We start from the raw sequence: 19,000 nt of genomic DNA, 5'->3' as shown, positions 1-19,000 counted from the left end.
TAAAATTTGGGGCGGGAATTGGCCACAGGGGTCAAGCCACTGCTGGGGACGCACTCCCCCCCCCCACTCCCATGGGAGCACCTGGCTTTGAGTTTTGGCTCTGCTGCCAATTCCAGCTGCCTGCTGATGGGGGCAACAGGTGCTGGCCCATGTACCTGGGTCCCTGCCACTCTTGTGGGAGACCCAGGTGGAGTTCCTGGCTCCCAGCTGTAGCCCAGCCCAATTTTGGTTGCTACAAGCATTCGGGGAGTGACCCTGCAGAGGTGGGATTGTTGTCTGTGTCTCTCTCTGCCTCTCCAACAAAAATTTAAAAACATGTATTTTTGGCCGGCGCCGTGGCTCACCAGGCTAATCCTCCGCCTTGCGGTGCCGGCACACCAGGTTCTAGTCCTGGTCGGGGCGCCGGATTCTGTCCCGGTTGCCCCTCTTCCAGGCCAGCTCTCTGCTGTGGCCAGGGAGTGCAGTGGAGGATGGCCCAAGTATTTGGGCCCTGCACCCCATGGGAGACCAGGAGAAATACCTGGCTCCTGCCTTCGGATCAGTGTGGTGCGCTGGCCGCGGCGGCCATTGGAGGGTGAACCAACGGCAAAGGAAGACCTTTCTCTGTCTGTCTCACTGTCCACTCTGCCTGTCAAAAAAAAAATGTATTTTTATTTGCTGCAGTTGAGACATGTGGAGGTTCACTGCCATGAGCCATTGGAGATGTGGGTCAAGAATGGTACAAACATGCTTTCCAGAGCCCTGGGAAATGGAAACGCGGTCTTTGGTCACCTGTATCTCGCAAGGAATCCCAGACTCCAGCCTTTGAGCTCTCCCACCCTTTCTGCCCAGATCCGCCTCCCTTGTGCCGCTCCACGCCAGCCCTGGCTCCCACTGCTCACTGCTCCCGGGACACACAGACACCCTCTGTCTACAATCCCTGCCTGCCTCCCAACGCCCCGGCCTCGGGCCCTTTCCTGTCTCAGGGCACCTGCCAGCCATCTCTCTCCCTTCGTATGCGTCAGGCAATATCCAGCTCCTTCAAGCCGAGTCTCATTGGCTCCCAGCCCTGGCACCACACCTGCCGTCAGTCTCAGCACCCCCACGGCACCACGCCCAGGAGGTACTCACGTAACCCCAACATGAACAGCCGCCTCCACGAGGAGGGGCCCTCGTAGGAGCTGCCCCCACTCCTACCTGCTGGGGTCTCCACCCTGGGCTTCTCCTTGATCCTGTAGGTGTCTGCGGAGGCTGAGAGAGAGTAGAAGCAAGACTTGGGCCCAACCCCAACTCCTTGCTGGTCCTGGTAACGGGCCAGGGGAGGAAGGGAAGGGTGGGCTCCTGCCAAGTTTGTTCCACTCTTCTGCTGCCCATCAGTCATCCCCTCCCTTCTTGCACAGCTCCCAGCATGTTTGAATTCACTTCCCCCTGGAGCAGGGGCGTCCTCATGCCGTCCCCTGCGGCCACTCAGCCTTTCCCTGCTCTCTCCCCCAGTCCAGGGCTTGGCCCAGTGAGCGCAGAGTGCCTGGGGCGCCTGATCATCGAGAGTCTCGCTCACTCATGCCAGCCCTTGCTTCCTCTCTCCACCCGGCGGCTGGCGGCGGCCCCTTATCCTCCCAGCCATGACGCCCAGTGCCTGCAAGCACCTGGCTCTGCCTTGGCTTGGGGAGGGTTACCTAGAGCACAGGTGCTCATCCATCAACACACTGTGAAGCGTGACCCCTGCTCTCCTGTGGGCTCCAGAGAGCCGCACGGCCTCTCCCCACACTCTGACGTCTCTCCTTCTGGGAGCTTCTTCGTCTCGCTCCCCACTTCTCTGTGTTCTAAGCTCACAAAGCCTTCTGCCTCTTTTTCTCTTCCATCATTGCTCCCTCCACATGCTGCGTGCTCTCCCATTCTACTAAGGGAGCGATTCCTCGCAGCACCACCCTCTTCATTTCTGCCACCACCCCTTCCCCCCTGCCTCGTCACCACCCATCACCCACACCTGGATGACATCAGTGCCCTCCTAATAGTTTCTGGGCCTTGTTCCCACCCACCTGCCACCCCCATTTATCTTGCAACCTTGCTGTCTTTGGCTGCCTGACTACCTGCCTGAAATAAGTGCGCGCCACATTTCCACACCGCCGAAGAATCCTGGACACAGCCCCAGGCCTTCTGCGGGACGGGTAGACTCTCCAGCATCTGGCCTCACTTACTGGCTCAGCAGTCTCTCACGACGGCCTGCAGAAGCCCCCACTCCCGCCAGGACAGAGTCCACGCCAGCTCCCAAGCCTCTCGCCAGGCAGCAAAACACCCAGGTGAAGAGTGAGGGCTGGGGGTCTAGCTGCAAGATTGTCCAAGGCAATCCAGATGACATTGCAAGTGGTTTTTTTTTTTTTTTTTTTCCCTAATTTATTTCAAAGGCAGAGAGAGAAAAGAGAAACTTCTTCCATCTGCTGGTTCACTCCGTAAATACCACAACAGCCAGGGCTGTGCCAGGCCAAAGTCAGGAGCCAGGAACTGAATCCAGGTGTCTCCTACGTGTGGTGGGGACCCAGCTTCTTCAGCCATGACCTGCTGGCTTCCAGGGCGTGCATGGCAGGAAGCGGGAATGGAGAGTAGAACCAAGACTTGAACTCAGGCTGTGGTTTAACCACTGTGCCCAATGTCTGTTCCCAGCTGACATTTAACCCCATGCACAATCTTGAGCAAGTTACTCCACCTCTCTGGGCCTCAGCTGCCTCATCTATAAATATTTCTTATTACAATTTTTGAGAACTATTTAAGGATAACCAAGTTAGTATATGGAACCAACTGCTCACAGCGCTTGGCGAGGGAGAAGCACTGGGCAAAGGCGAGTGTCTTCACCACCAGCACACCCATGCTTCCTTCTGTCTCCTGGCCTCCCAAAGTGCCATTCCCACTGCCTAGGAAGCCCCCAACCAGCTCAAGTCCCACGTCTCCCTACCCTTGAAGGCCGAGCTCAAACCCATCACCTGGATCTGCTTTAGAGCATGCTTGGGCTACTTTCCCCTCTCATGCATTCACCTCCCCACACGTCCCGTGCTTACGGCCACTGAGATCTCTCCTAAGTCTGCATCTCACCAGAGAAGCGATCCCCTCATCACCAGGAAGGGCCCACTTTTATTGTCCGCGGTGCCTCCCACAGTACTCAGTTTCTGGCAGCAGACGGGGACTCAGATGTCACTGTTGATTCAGACCTGTTTCTATTTTCTGTCAATTCATTCAAGCAGTGAATCAAATGCCGTTTTAATACCTGGGCTGGAATCAAGACTATCAGTGGTAAACGAGAAGGCTAAGAGTCAGCCTTGCTGGTGTCTGAGTGGCCCTGGCTCCACAGGAGGCTGACTAAACGCCACACCGTGAGACGACCACGCGCCCCACAGGGGTATGGTGAGAGCCAAGTCAGATTTGCACAAAACACGAGACAGTTATCCAGAATTTCCTAATTATGAAGATATGACAAATTGATAACTGATTTTTAACTTTTAAAATTAACTAGATGTACAAGTGAAAAGCAAAGAATTCGTTTCTGTACCATGACCAGGTTCTTATTTACTAGCACATCTCAAATAATTAAAGAAATGATAAATGTAACCAAAAAAAAAGTCCTTTCCTTGTAAGATTTGTAAGTCAGAGCAGAATATGTATTCCAGAAGGGTGGGAGCCAGTCTCACCCCAGGGTCTGCAAAGCCGCACTTGGAGCCTGACACACAGCAGGCTCCTCACCATGGATTTGTTAAATAACGTGCAAATTTACGCTTCAATAAGCACAAGATTAATATCTGATGGTTCAAAAGCAACATCCTAAGAGTCTTACTACATGGGGGCTGGATTGTGGTGCAGCCAGTGTACCAGCGTGACAGCCGGCTGCTCTGCTTCCAATCCAGCTCCCTGCTAACGTGCCTGGGAAGGCAGCCATGGCAGCTCAAGTTCCCGGGTCCCTGCCACCTATGTGGGAGACCTGGATGGGATTCCTGGCTCCTGGCTTCAGCCTGGCCCAGACCTGATTGTTGTGGCCATTTGCGGAGTGAACCAGTGGATGGAAGATCTCTCTCTCTCTCTCTCTCTCTCTCTGCCTACTCCTCTCTCTCTGTCCCTTCTTCTCTGCCTTCAGGCAATAAATATAAAAATCAATCAGTAAATTTTAACATAACTTAAGCATCTAGTCATTGACATCATTATCATCATCCGCTGAGAACTGTACAACTTAAAAAACTACACATATCCAACCAGACCCCCTGGGTTGCTTCCTGTAGGACTCCTGCACCAATAGGCAGTCCCCAAGCGGTGCTCTAAGGAAAGCACTGACCTCTTTACAAACACCACTGATGGCCCAGGGAAGGCAGGCTCATGAGTCTTGTTCTCGAATGCTGGATTATCCACTTCAGGAAACAAATACGCTGGTGTCTAAGTGTGTGCACCGTCTGTCTTGTTGTCAGTAGCAATGCTTTTAATTATTAAACACAACAATGGCACAGACATCCAACAGAGTTCAGAGCTGATTCGTAACAGAAAAGGTGACTCTGGTGAGAGATGAGTCATCATCCGGGAACGAGGGTGAGCCATCTCTTTCAGGGAGAACACGGATGGCACTGCGTCAGCAGTCCTGGGCAGGGCACCCACCAACTTACACTGCGGTCACAGCCGAGGACAAGATCTTGAGTACAATATGATGTTAGGGGTGATCACAAGAGGGAGGCAGCTTTTCTGAGATACAGGTTTGGAAGATGGTTTGGAGAGACTCACAGATGAGGTAGCGGCTATTTATTTGTTTGAGAGCTAGAGTTACAGACAGAGAAAGGGAGAGACAGAGAGAAAGGTCTTCCATCCACTAGCTCACTCCCCAAATGGCTGCAATGGCCAGAGCTGGGTCAATCTGAAGCCAGGAGCCAGGAGCTTTTACCAGGTCTCCCACGTGGATGCAGGGGCCCAAGGACTTGGGCCATCTTCTACTGCTTTCCCAGGCCATAGCAGAGAGCTGGATCAGAAGAGGAGCAGCCGAGACTAGAACCAGAGCCCATGTGGGATGCCGGTGCTGCAGGTGGAGGCTTAGCCCACTAGGCTACAGCACTGGCCCCGGGGCTGTTTACTATTTATTGTGGAGCAATCACCTGGGAGGTGGGGATTTAAAGGCACTGTAACAGGTGCTCACATGTCTGATTTCAGTGTATACAAAATCTTGGGAGGTAAATATTATCATACGTTTGACAAACAAGAAATCCGAAACTCAGAGAAGTAACTTACCTAAGACTGTACTAAGAAAAGGTGGGGTTCGGGTTTGAATGCAGACATGACAGTAGTGATCATGAACTCTGTGCTGTAACAAATTGACTATCCTCATTTCAAAAATCAAAGAATTCGGACTTTACACAAAAATAAAAAAGCAAATGGATGCTGGAAAGGGGCAGGCATTTTAGGGGAGGAAAAAAAACTTCAATCAGATTTAGAGGCCAGAAAGTACTGGGGAAACTCCACAGCACAACAGGTGAGCGGAGCAGAACCCTACAGACGGAGGCAGACGCACACCACCTGTGGGGAAACGCGAAGCTGATTAGTTAGCGCTTGGCTGAGAACGCCGTGTACTGATGAAATACATTCACAGCAATCCATAGATTTCAGATTTCGGATAAAAATAGAGTACTTAAGTGCTACTACTCGCTTTGGAAAGTGGAGCCCACATGAAACTTTGGTCTCTGATGCAACATGTGAGCAGACCTCAAAATAAACACCCAAATGTTGCCTGGCAACTAGAACAAGAGCCACAGCTGATCGGCAACCGCAGTCCAAGCCTGAAAGACTGTAAAGTATCCAGCCACACCCTGTGAGTTTCTGATTGTGACCTCTGACACAGGGCTACCCCTTGTGCTTAGAAGAAACTCCACAGAAGGCACAAAGCCGAGCTTCCAGTTCTACAAGGAAACAGCTGCATTTTCACTGCGCTGCCGAGTCCGGTTTTCCAGGGCTCCCCCCCCCCCCTTTTTACTGGAATAATAATTATTACTTTATAGCCAAGGAGAAGAGCAAGCAAACAGCATACATTAGTCATCAAAGAACAGAAAAGCAGCTTTTTAAAGTTTTCTGGGGTTTCATTCATGCCTCCAGGGATGCTGGTATTTTTCTTGATGCACAAAAGAAATAATTCCAAGTATGCCTGACCCACGGCTGCCCCAGGTACAGCCAAGTCCAGACGTCAGACCCAGAAAACAGACTGCTTTCTCTTTCTGGGACCTCCCCTGGAGAAAGTTTGACAGGAGGGGGTTGAGGTGGGCCTGGGAGTCAACTCCAGCTGACAGGCGCCGTGCAGAGCAGGACGGAGAGGGCCGTGGGCGAGCTATGGGGCCCCGAGCTCCGGTCCCCGTCACCGCACGCAGCAGATTTTTATTACTCTATGAAAGCCAACAGACTTACTCACTTCTTTCCTTGGCCTCAGAATGGCAGAACAGCTCAGTGGTGGTCACCACAGCTTGGCGAAGTGCCACACTAACCTTGTCTATCTTTTCCAAAGGGAAGAACTCACACTGGGGCCGGCGTTGTGGCACAACAGGTAAAGCCGCTGTCTGAGTTGCTGGCACCCCATGTAGGCACTGGTTCAAGTCCTGGCTGCTCCACCTCTGATCCAGCTCCCTGCTGATGTGCCTGGGAAGAGCAGTGGAAGATGGCCCAAGCGCTTGGGTTCCTGCCACCCATGTGGCCTGGCCCAGAGCTGGCCATTGCAGCCACCTAGGGAGTGAACCAGCAGATGGAAGATTCTCCCTCTCTCTCTCTATCCTCTACCCTCTCTCTCTCTTCTCTCCCTCTCTCTCTCTCCCTCTCTCTGTAACTCTTTCAAATAAATAAATATACCTTATATAAAAAATAAGTAATTTCTTTTTTTCACTCAACCACAAGACTGGTTTAGGTCCATGATTCATCAAGTAACAGAGGAATCAGGAGCACAGATTTGTACAAACTCATGTAAAGTGACTATGGTTACTGGAGTTATGATTACTATGTAAGAATGAGAAACTCTGAGCTCAGCTGACAGCCATCTCAGAACTTGTCAACGTGACTCCCCCCCATCGCCTCGTGCTCTTGTGGGGGGTGGGGGTGGGGGTGGGGGGTGGGGGAGGGAGGTGTACACCCAACACGGGGAGGAGCTTGTGCTATAAAACCAACTGCCAGCCTTGATCTCTGCAGTAGTAACAGACTCCAAACATCTCTGACAGACAGCGAGGAGGAACTTCCGAGCAGATCCTGGGATGGGGACTGTGGGGAGCAACTCGGACTAGACTGTTACTGGAATTAAGACTTATTCTATGCATCTGCTCTCCCACAATATGGCACTGAGAAGGGAGTAACAACTTCTACGCAGCTGCCTCTCGCCAACTTGAGTGATGACCTGCAGGAGCTGATCCTGCTCTTGATTGGAGGAGAGCAGCGTACTCGGCGTGTGGGTAGCAGAGTTGGGATTGGTGGAAGAGGACTATAAAGGAGGAGAGAGACAACATGCACCAGGAACATCTAAAGGGAACACCTGAGCAGTCCCCGAGAGAGCCGGCCGGCGGTGTGCCGCTCCCCCGCGGAAGTGGGGAAAGTGGCAGGGGGAACCGCCCTTCCACGGAGGTGGAAGGGATAGTAGCCAACCCGGGAAGAACCAGCAGCAAACCCGGGGAGGGCCGAGCAGATGAAAGAACAGCGCAGGGTCCTGTGTCGTTCCCCCGCGAAGAGGGGGAGCGACAGGGGACCATCACTTGGGACCAACAAATGGGCCTGCCACACCACCATTCCTGAGCCCAGCTCTCCCGGAAGCCTGCTCTTAATAAGAATGACACCAAGATGCTAATATCCAAGCTGACTTTCAAAGAATCAAAATGAAGACAGGCAGAGGAATAAAACGTCATTGTGAAGACCACCTAAGAAAACAGAACTGTCAAATGCAGGCTGACAGCAGGTTTGATCTTGGCGAATACTATGGAGGCAGTGTGGGGTAATGGTTGGGGGAATGCAGCGTGACAGCTCCACTACCGGCTGTGTGACTTCGGCAAACCCCCTACCTGCCCTGTGTCAATTTCATGCCACGGGGCATTCCACCCCACTTTCAGATAAAAAGGCAGAGGAAGAACTGGTCTTCAAGCACAAATCATTTGAAATGGATGAAAAATATGAATACGGCTGCTCATCTTTCAATCTAGGCAAAACTTCCGCACCTCTTACACGATCCGGGAGTTTTCAACTATGTGTTTAATTCTGCCATTTGAAAACTTCAGCATACTGAGATGGCTAATTTATTCCTTCTCTGCCACCTAAGGGAGAAACTGCATAATAAACTAGTATGTGCTAATTCCAAACAGTGTACAATACTCTTGCAACAGGCTACAAAGCTCATCCGTCAGACGTCAGCAGTGTTAGGAGAACGGGCATCGTGGCAGAGAGTGCGTTACTGATTTCTAGTGTTATTTGAGTTTAAGAGTGTTGGAAACCACTCAAGGAGAATTTTGTAAGCTCATTGTACTGGGAACCTTAGAATCAGAATCTCCTCTCTGTGTGATCCAGGGGAAGTTACTTCAGCTCTATTGGCCTCAGTCTCCTTAAGTGCCAAATTATCATAACATTGGTTGCAAAATCTGCAAGTCTTCTGAGGAATAAGTGAAATCCTAGGTACACCACCTATTACAGTATTCACTGGATCCCTCCAGTGAGCAGGGCTGCGGACGATGGCTCAAGTGGACATCAGAAACAGAATAGCTGGGACCTGGGAAGTGGATTCCCCGAGGAGGCAGTGATCCAGCAGCCCTGTGCTGGGTGACTGGCATGAAGCCAGCAGTTCCCAAGACTTGATCACCCACCAAGAGGAGCCTGGAGCACTGCCCACCTGCTGTGCGCCTTCTTTCTGGCTGGAGCCAAAAGTGTGAAGCCTGACTCTCGCCAGAGAGAGGAATCTCAAGCCTGAGTCTTCAGGCATTCGAAGCCCAGATTTACTCTGTCCACAAGCGCAGAGGCCCCACACCAGGATCTTCATTCTGAGGACATCTCAATGATCCCAAGCAGAGACGTATTCAAAAGTACCTGGTGAGAGGTACTTGGAGAAGAGGGACACGCACGGAATTCAAACTCCACCAGGAAGTAAAACAGTGTAAGGGACAACCAGCAGTTACAAACACAGGAGAAATCACACATCAAGAACTAAAGAAAAATATGAAAGAAACTTTAAATATGTCTTTAAATTCAGAGACAAAAGAAAAGAATGTAAGCCCAGGTAGGTGAAAGCATAAACTACAGGTAGCTGAATAGAGATGTAGGGTTTTGGAAGACAGATCTAAGGGCAGGAGTCAGAGCACAGCACAAAAACATCGAGAGACAGGAAATATGAAAGAGAAGCAAAGACTCTCGGAAGGCAAAGCTTCCGGCCACCAGCTTCAGCTCTCTGCTGCAGACCCCGCCCCCTGACCTGAACCTGACACATCTCTGAGAATAAAGAAAGATCCGTGTCTGAGAGCACCAGAGGCACTGCTTACACAGTGCTGGGTGGGCCCTTGGCCCAACAGCTGCAACTCTGTGTCCCATGCTCAGAGTGCTGGGCTCCGATCCCTGGCTCCGCTCCTAACTCCAGCTTCCTGCTAACGCACACGAGCGTAGGTAGCTGAAGTACTTAGGTCTCTGCTGCTCACAATGGATGACTGCATCAAGTTCCAGGATCCTGGCTTCAGCTCTGGCCCAGCCCTGGCTGTTGCAGGCACCTGGTGAATAAACCAGCCGATGGGCCCTTTCTCTCTCTTTCTCTCTCTCTCTTTCTGTGCCTATCTCTCTGCCTCTGAAATAAAATTTTAAAAAGATGCTAAGCATACTGTTAACATGAGAATATTTATAATGTGGGACTTTAACAATCACTAGCCATAGTAATGAAATTATAATTATAGAAAAGAATTTTATTTGCCCTGTTGGATATAGTTTGTTATTTTGCATGACAAGGAGGACACAGTAAAAAAAAATATGTAACTGAAAAATGTACATATAGTTCTATTCTCTTTCCACGCCGCCTTTATTAGCAGAGCTAATAAAGACACAGTGTGTCTGGGCAGTTGAGCTCCTGATGTCTTGGTACAAACCCTGTTCTCTCCCCCTCTCCCCAACAATGCTATTCTGGGAAACTCCGTAAGTGCTGAGGTCTGGTTTATGTCTTTGATACTTAAGCCACTTGTTCCGGGACCTCAAGCCCTTACAAAGGTCAGAGAGTATTGCTTGCACAGTAAGAGGACCTTAATACCCATGCAACTCTGAGTGGAATGGCCATGGTCCAGGTCCTTTGCTTAGCTCCTGACAGGGGCCACAAACATCTGTCAGGTCAGAAGTCCGAGCCCCAGGGGCTGCCGCTGCTTGCAATGCTCGCATGCTAATGGAGTGCCCGGTTTGGGTCCCGACTGCTCCACTTTTTATCCAGCTTCCTGTTAATGCGCCTGGGGAAGCAGCACAAGATGGAACAAGTACACAGGCCCCTGCCACCCACGTCAGAGATCAGGGTAGAGTTTCTGAACCCTGTTTCAGCTTGGCCCAGGGCTGGCTGTTGTGGCCATTTGGGGAGTGAGCCAGCCCACTGGGAGCACCCTCTTTCTCTCAAATAAATAAATCTTAAAAAAAAAAAAAAAAAAAAAAAAGAACTCTGAGTCTGTGGACGGCTAGAATTCTTGTGAAGTCATGCAGAGCTAAGACCAGGAAACTGCTTGCAGGTGCACTCTTCGGAGCAAACTCACTTCTTAGAGCAGCCATTAGCGAAGTGTGACAAGTGTAAGGATTTGTCCAGGGAGCTTATTCAGTGACTCCCAGGCAGCTTGAGAAAGCTCTGTTCTTAGCCAGGTATATCTGATGCTGACGCCCCCCTGTTTGGGAGAAGTCCCCGAAGTTGCAGCACATCCCCAGGACAAGGACAGGGATAGCCCCAGGGCTGTGGGTCAGTCCTGGAATGACCCGGCTGATCGGCAGTTTCTGCGTGAGGACCCAGAGGGAGGTCCTGACTGTTAGACCATGGCTCTCTAGAAATCAGGAGGCCCTGCTCTGAACACAACAGCATCACTGGTCCACAGTTTTCCATCAGCAATCTGTAGCCAGTGCCACCTCCACCCACATCCTGCTCATCACACCATCCACGTGGCTGACCTGGGTCCCCCAGAACTGAGGCATCTCACAGGGCGGCTGGCAACACAAAACAAAAAAAATCTGTGGGACTTAACTTTATAAACTCAATAAAAGCACACTTGAATCCTCTTTCTCACACGCAGAAAATCCTCCCCAAAGCCAGCTAAAATTAAAAAAAAAAAAAGTGTTGTAAAGGGGAAAATAAAACCATCACCAACAACCAGACTAAGCAACTCTATAAGCCACGTGCGCCATGCGCTCCAGCGAGAGGAGCCACTAGAATGAAAGGTGAGTAACTGGGGCATGGGATTCTCCCCACATAGCTAAGAGCAGGCATCCACCCAGCTGGCAGGTACCAAATATGAAATCAGAAACCAGACCGAGATGAGAGATAAGAACGGAACTCCAGGGGCATGTTACTCTCACATTGAGGAGCTGCACCTCAGGGCTGGGTGGTGAAGGAGGCAACGTGAAGGTGAACCTCCCGGGGCTGCAGCTGTGGTGCAGTAGGCTAAGCCTCTGCCTGTGGCGCCAGCATCCCATATGGGTGCTGGTTCGGGTCCCGGCTGCTCCTCTTCCGATCCAGCCCTCTGCTTATGGTCTGGGAACATGGTGGAAGATGGCCCAAGTCCTTGGGCTCCTGCAGCCATGTGCAAAACCTGAAAGAAGCTCTTGGCTCCTGGCTTTGGATTGGCTTAGCTCCAGCCGTTGCAGCATTTTGGGATGTGAACCAGCGGATGGAGACCTTTCTCTCTGCCTCTCTCTCTCTCTGTAACTCTGCCTCTCAACTAAATAAAAATAAAAACTTAAAAAAAAAAAAGGTGAACCACAGGAATGTGTAACCCCCACACCCCTGCAGCTTGTCTGGAGGACTGACAACACACACCCAGTCTGCTGTGGGGTCTCCAGTGGAACCACAGAGGCCCCAGGACGACGAGGAAACCTCTGGGCTACCTGAAGCTCAGTGGCCCACCGACAGGGGAAGGCTGTCAGACAAGAGCCTCTCATCAGGGGAGGGGGCGTCCCCTGACTTAACCCAATTCTCTGTCTCACAAAGCAACACAGGTCACAGGGTGCACAGGGGACAGCAATGCCTCAGCTGGCAGCTGGGGAAGACAGAGAAGAGACTGAGTGAGGCCAACTGGTGCAGGGGAGCTGGGTAGGTCCCCACTTAGCAGTCTCGCCTCCCGGGGCAGGGCCCACTTGAATGACATCTCCAACCCAAACTGGCGGTCACCATGTTCCACTTTAAGGATTCATATCCCTACATTCACTTCCTACCCCCACCTTCTACTCGGCTTCTGTGGTCCTGATGACACTTTTCACGCAGTCTCTTCCTGGCTATCACGGGGACCATGCTTCTGTATGCCTAGCACCACGTGTGGCCCAGTGTAGAAGTAACCCCCCACCCAACCATGGCCAGTGCTGTGGTGTAGTGGGTGGGGTCACCGCCTGCAGTGCCAGCATCCCATATGAGCTCTGGTTCTAGTCCCTGCTGATCTACTTCTGATCCAGCTCTCTGCTATGGCCTGGGAAAGCAGTGGAAGATGGCCCAAGTGCTTGGGCCCCTGCTCCCACGGGGGAGACCTGGAAGAAACTCCTGGCTCCTGGCTTCAGATTGGCACAGCTCCGGCCGTTGTGGCCAACTGGGGAGTGAACAAGCAGAAGGAAGACCTCTTTCTCTCTGCCTCTCCTCTCTCTGTGTAACTCAAATAAATAAATAAATCTTTAAAAAAAAATTTTTTCCCCACCCAAGCCAATAGAAGGGAAAAAAAAGGGCTGCTTTCTTATATTTGCTGATTATTCAGTCTTTAGCTTAAGGACAGATATTCAGTTTTTTTTTTTGTTTGTTTGTTTTTTTTTTTTTTTTTTTTGACAGGCAGAGTAGACAGTGAGAGAGAGAGACAGAGAGAAAAGTCTTCCTTTGCCGTTGGTTCACCCTCCAATGGCTGCCGTGGCTGGCACGCTGTGGCCAGCGCACCGCGCTGATCGGAAGGCAGGAGCCAGGTACTTATCCTGGTCTCCCATGGGGTGCAGGGCCAAGGACTTGGGCCATCCTCCACTGCACTCCTGGGCCACAGCAGAGAGCTGGCCTGGAAGAGGGGCAACCGGGACAGAATCCGGCGCCCCGACCAGGACTAGAACCTGGTGTGCCGGCGCCGCAAGGTGAAGGATTAGCCTAGTGAGCCGCGGCGCCGGCCACAGATATTAAGTTTTAAAAAACTTTATTTGTAAATACTAGAGAATAAAAATGAATACCATTTTAACATTTCTATCCAGGATGAATCTCTGTATTCACACAATGGCATCTTAGGGCTGTATTGATATTAAAACTAATCTTTTCTTCTAATGCAATACATTTTTTGCAATTAGTAATCCAGAAGCAACATGGTAGATGCTATGGGGGCACAAAGATGAGGATCCTGTCTTCAAGGGGCTCAGGCTACAGTCAAAAGCTTGCATTCTGAGATCAGTAGTAACTAGCTAAGGCAGACATTAGCATGTGATGACTTTTCATGCACTTCGGTAGAAAGCATTTGCTGACAGCTGTTAGGTATGTCCTGACAAACAATATGGCACAGGGGCTGGTGTTGTGGTACAGCAGGCTAAGCCATGGCTTGTGACTGCAACAGCCCATGTTAGAGTGCCAGTTCATGCATCAGCTGCTCAGCGTCTGAGCCAGCTCCCTGCTAATGTGCCTGGGAAAGCAGCAGAAAGTGGCCCAAGAAGTTGGGGCTCTGTGACCCGTGTCGGGGGCCAGCATGGAGTTCCTGGCTCCTAGCTTCAGCCTGGCACAATCCTGGCTGTTGCAGGCATTTGGGGAGTGAACCAGCACTCTCTCCTTCTCTGTCACTCTTCCTTTCAAATTAATCAACTAATCTTTTCTTTTAAGAAAACAATAGGCTCAGGGGTTGTGGTATAGCAAGTTAAGCTGCCTCCTTCGGCACCAGCATCCATATGATTTGAGTCTGGCTGCTCTACTTCCTATCCAGCTCCCTGCTAATGGCCTGGGAAAAGCAGTGGAAGACGGTCTAAGTACTTGGGCCCCTGGACCCACATGGGAGACCTGAATGAAGCTCCTGGCTCCTGGCTTCCACCTGGCTCAGCCCTAGACATTGCAGTCATTTGGGGAATGAACCAGCAGTTGGAAGACACCTCTCTCTCTCTCTCTGTAACTCAGAATTTCAAATAAGTAGGCAAACTTTAAAAAAAAAAGACAGTATGGTGGCTGTGTGTGTCTGTAGAATGGGCACAACAACAGGTGCATCATCACGGCACAGAACATGTTCCGTGTATGCCTAGAACAAGATATTCTTCAGCGAACATAGCTGGAACTATTAATTCTCTGGGCTAATACAGATAATGCTGATCCCTTCATTTATTGGAAACCACTGCAGTCACTTTTTAACAATGTATTATTGGTGTTTATTGTTGACAATGGAGCACTGTAGGGGACAGACTCAACAGCAGCACCTTGCTAGTGGCATGACCACAGTTTCCACCCAAATCTCCAGCATGCAAATAAGTGAAGTGCCCTTAAAAGCTGGAAATAATGGTGATCATTTTTATGGCTTCCTATAAAAACAGTGTAGCTCAACTGCTCTTAACCAGAGGAGGTAGCACCCAACCAGAGGTCACTTCCAACACGTGAGAGTGCTTTTGGCCGTGCCTTGGAATCCCATGGGAACAGACAGCCCTGCCCAATTCAGAACTGCCAAGAGTGTGCCTGTGGAGAAATACCAGGTAGCTGACATGTCTGACTCAGGGCTACTTTACAGGGAAAAACTAAAATGCAATTGTTTGTGAAGACCCATAGCACTTTTCTAACATGCAGACCCATTCAGTGTTTCAGAAGAAAACATAACAGAATAGTTACATTCCTCTTAGGAGGCCAGAAAGTGAGGCTAAAACACATTCCAGATTCACCCGAGCTCCATACGAAGGAATTGTAGGGTATAACAGGGAGAAATTACAAAGGTTGAGAAGGTCTTCAAACAGTTCACAGACAATGTGTATTATGGGAAAAAAATGCAGGGATTTCAAGAAGTTTTTGATCTACATAAACATCATTTTGATATTTGTTAATTTATTTGACAGGTGGCTATGAAGAGAAAGAGAGAGAGAGAGTGCTCGCAGTGCCTGCCATAGCAGGGCTGGGCCAGGCTGAAGCCAGGGAACTCAGTCCAGGTCTCCCACAAGGGTGGATCCAACTGCTTAAGCCATCACCTGCTGCCTTGCAGGGTGTGCATTAGCAGGAAGCTGGAATCGGGAGTAGACCTGGCACTCCAGCCAGGGGACACGGGCATTCCAAGCATCATCTTAACTGCTACACAAGCAGCCACTCCCAAACTCATCTTTTCATTCCATTTTCCCACAAAGCTGTCGCAGCATCTCGTGTATGCACACAGAGAACAAGGACTGCGGAATTTTTATTTAAATAGGACTGACTAATCGGATCATTCTGATTTGAGGAAGAGTAAATAGTGCCACCTAAGAAGTAGTGATAACTTACAGATAACTCCTATTATAAACTATGAATAGGAACACCAGTACCTGGCTGACTTTATGACATTCATTCAAAATAACTCCGCGGCTTCGTTTTCAGCTTCATTCTTTCAAACTGTTCCTTTACGTGATGGTGTTTAATCTTTCACTCTGGGAGGGACATTATACTTGGGCGACTCTCCCAGGGAACAGTGAAGGTGCTGAAACTCATCACTCATTCTGCACCATCAGCCCTCAACAGGTGGGCCTCTTGTCTGTCAGCCCAGTGAACCAACCACAGCCTTACTTGTTCCTGAATGTGCTGTCCCGCCACCCCCACCCCCACACACACATGCACACACACACACACGCACACACACACAAGTTCTGCAAAGCACCTGGTTTGTCACAGGCACCCCGAGTCCTGGCTGCACCCGCAGACCCCCTCCTCTCCAGCAAGTGCACCAGGGGGTCCTCCCAGACTTCCTGCAGAATGTGTGCTGTGGAAAAACTATGCAGGGATGTCAACATTGTTTCTGCACAAGCATAATCTCTGCATTGCACTTTTCCGTGCACTCCATGCAGTACCCTCATACAGACACGGCCTCTCCTACTTGGGCAGGATTCTGCTCCATTTATCCTTCTCCTTCTTCTTTTTAAAGACTTATTATTTATTTGAAAGGCAGAGAGGTATTCCAACCACTGGCAACAGCCAGAGCTGCACCAATCTGAAGCCAGGAGCCAGGAGTTTCCTCGGGGTCTTCCACACGGGAGCAGGGGCCCAAGCACTTGGGCCATCCTCTACTGCTTTCCCAGACCACAGCAGAGAGCTGGACTGGAAGTGGAGCAGCCAGGACTCGAACTGGTGTCCAAACGGGGTGCCGGCACTGCAGGTGGTTGATTTACTTGTTATGCCACAGTACCAGCTCCCTCCTCCATTTCACTACTCACTCTGACTGCCTCGCGGAGCCCAGGAAGCACTCCCTAAATGATCCCCTTCCCAGAAATCCAATACTCTTTAGAGACTGAAAAAGTCATGCATAAAAAATCAAATTCACGCCCACAAGCAAAACACCAGGACGAGGCTCTCTGGTATTCTATTAGGAAATAGCCTCTGCCTGTCTCCCAGAGTAGACGCCACTCCTGGCGAGGCTGCTGCGCCGTGCAGGGGGAGATTTTCCCTCTGGAAGGCAACTCAGGCAGCAGGCATTCCCACAGTGCAGGCAGAGGAGCTGCGGACGCGCCCCGCCTCGACTCCCCGAGCTGTAAAATGGGGTCGCAGCACCTGCAGAAGCCGTGTCTGCGCGCACACCGCGCTGGCTAGAACCACAGTCACCCTCGGAGGTGCGCTCAGGTCGTGCTCCAGGAAACGGCTGGCTCGGAAACATGTCACAACACGGGCCCGCCACACCCGGAAAGGCCGGGCGGGTGAGCTCACCACCCGGCGCCGAGGTCATCCCGCGGTGGGGGCAGGCGCCGAGCAAGCCCAGGGGCCCAAGTGCCCGGCCCCACGCGCCCGGCCGCTGCCTCTCCCGCTCCTTCCACGCGCGCCCTCTCCGGACACGGACCCCCGACCGAGGCCACCAGGTGTCACCGACACCACTGGGACCCCGTCCGCAAAGGAACGTAGCTTTGGGGGCAGGAGCCGCCGCAGGCCGCCAGGCCCGGGACCGACCGGGACCGGGCGCGCGGGCGGCAGCCGTGGGGGGATGCGGGAGCAGCCCGGCGTTTGGTACTCACCCTTCGCGGCGCCTCCCGACACCTTGGCCGGCCCTCGGGAGGTTCGCATTCCCAGCTGGGCCCCGCGGTTTCAGTTCGGAGCCCAGCCCGCGGTCAGCCACGGGGCGGGGCGGCATGCCTGGAGGCCCCGCCCCCGCCCTGCGCGGCCCCGCCCCGCCCCCGCGGAGCCCCGCCCACACGGGCAGGGCCCTGTCTCGCACGCTGGCCCTGTGTTGGGTGTGCAGCCCACTCGGGCTGGTAGGCGAGGCCCGCGCTCTGCCTGCCTTTGACGGCCACCAAAACGAGGGAGCCACCGCGGTTATCCTTCGTGGGTCCAAGTGCACATCAAAACACTTCGTGAAAATGCAATGCAAATCGAGGTTTGGGTGCAAATCCATGTACAGGAGAAGTCTCTGAAAAGTTTATGGAAAATGACAGTGTTCTGAAAAAGCTATGCTTGGATTTCATTTGGTGCCAAAGTAAACTATCTTAATTCCATTCTTTCATGATGTTTTTGAGACATTCTCATCCAGTTCCCTAAATATCGCCTATGAAAACTATAACAGCACCACCAGAGAGTCCCAAATACATTCAAAACTGCATAATGTAGATATAGTAAGGAGCATTTATGATTAAAAACTTCAAAAAATGGATCTGAAGCACTGAATAAAATTTGAATTAACAAGCCCATATTGCCATAAATAAATGAAAAAGTAGGGGGAAAAGAAACACTTTTTTTTTTTTTTTGACAGGCAGAGTGGATAGTGAGAGAGAGAGACAGAGAGAAAGGTCTTCCTTTTGCCATTGGTTCACCCTCCAATGGCCACCGCGGCTGGTGTGCTGCAGCCGGCGCACCACGCTGATCCGATGGCAGGAGCCAGGTGCTTCTCCTGGTCTCCCATGGGGTGCAGGGCCCAAGCACTTGGGCCATCCTCCACTGCCTTCCCAGGCCACGGCAGGGAGCTGGCCTGGAAGAGGGGCACCGGGACAGAATCCGGCGCCCCGACCGGGACTAGAACCCGGGGTGCCGGCGCCGCTAGGTGGAGGATTAGCCTATTGAGCTGCGGCGCCTGCCAAGAAACACATTCTTACTGATGAATGTCAAATAATAAATACAGAATATATGAAGGGGTTAAAGAAAATAATTTTAAATGACATTTTAAAGAAATACGGAAAGCCAACTTTTCCCAAAGCTGCAAACCAATAAAGACTCTTGACACTGTGCCTGGGGTCTAACTGTGGGAGGCGGTGGTGGTAACACAGGCCTCAGGCCCAGGGAGTGACAGCTGAGCAAGTGAGTGACTCAGCACTAGGTCCAGCCTAGGCACAGGGACAGCAGATGGCACTGAAGAGGCAGAGCAGGGGGTAGGCGTTTGGTGCAGCCCTTACGACACCCTCGGGATGCTCATAGTCCATACCCAGGTGCCTGGGTTCAAGTCCCAGCCCCACTCCGGATTCCTGCCAAGGCAGACGCCAGCAGGGGACAGCTCAAGGACACGGGTCCCTGCCACCCACATGGGAGTCCTGGATGGAGTTCCCGGCTCCCAGCTTAGGCCTGGCCCAGCCTGGGCTGCTGCGGGCATTTGGGGAATCAGCAGATAGAAAATCTCTCTGCCTGTCTGGTTTTCATAAACAAGCAAGCAAACAAAGACTTTTTAAAAGGGGAAGCACTCCTGGGTGGCTTCCCAGCACACAGCCCACG

General features: G+C 51.6%; 1 protein-coding gene across 1 annotated transcript in view; it reads right to left on the bottom strand.

The window, feature by feature from the left end:
• CAST (calpastatin) overlaps positions 1-17,437 on the bottom strand; it is a 67,574-nt gene extending 50,137 nt beyond the window's left edge. Inside the window, 1 exon segment of the mRNA NM_001082270.1 lies at positions 17,320-17,437. The gene's annotated coding sequence lies outside the window, so the exon portion shown is untranslated.
• Between the last annotated feature and the right edge of the window lie 1,563 nt (positions 17,438-19,000).

This window comes from Oryctolagus cuniculus, chromosome 14, assembly GCF_051225735.1.
Source record: "Oryctolagus cuniculus isolate XC-2025 breed Fujian yellow rabbit chromosome 14, ASM5122573v1, whole genome shotgun sequence".
NCBI classification, from domain to species: Eukaryota; Metazoa; Chordata; class Mammalia; order Lagomorpha; family Leporidae; genus Oryctolagus; species Oryctolagus cuniculus.
This window is presented reverse-complemented; position numbering and strand designations above follow the sequence as displayed.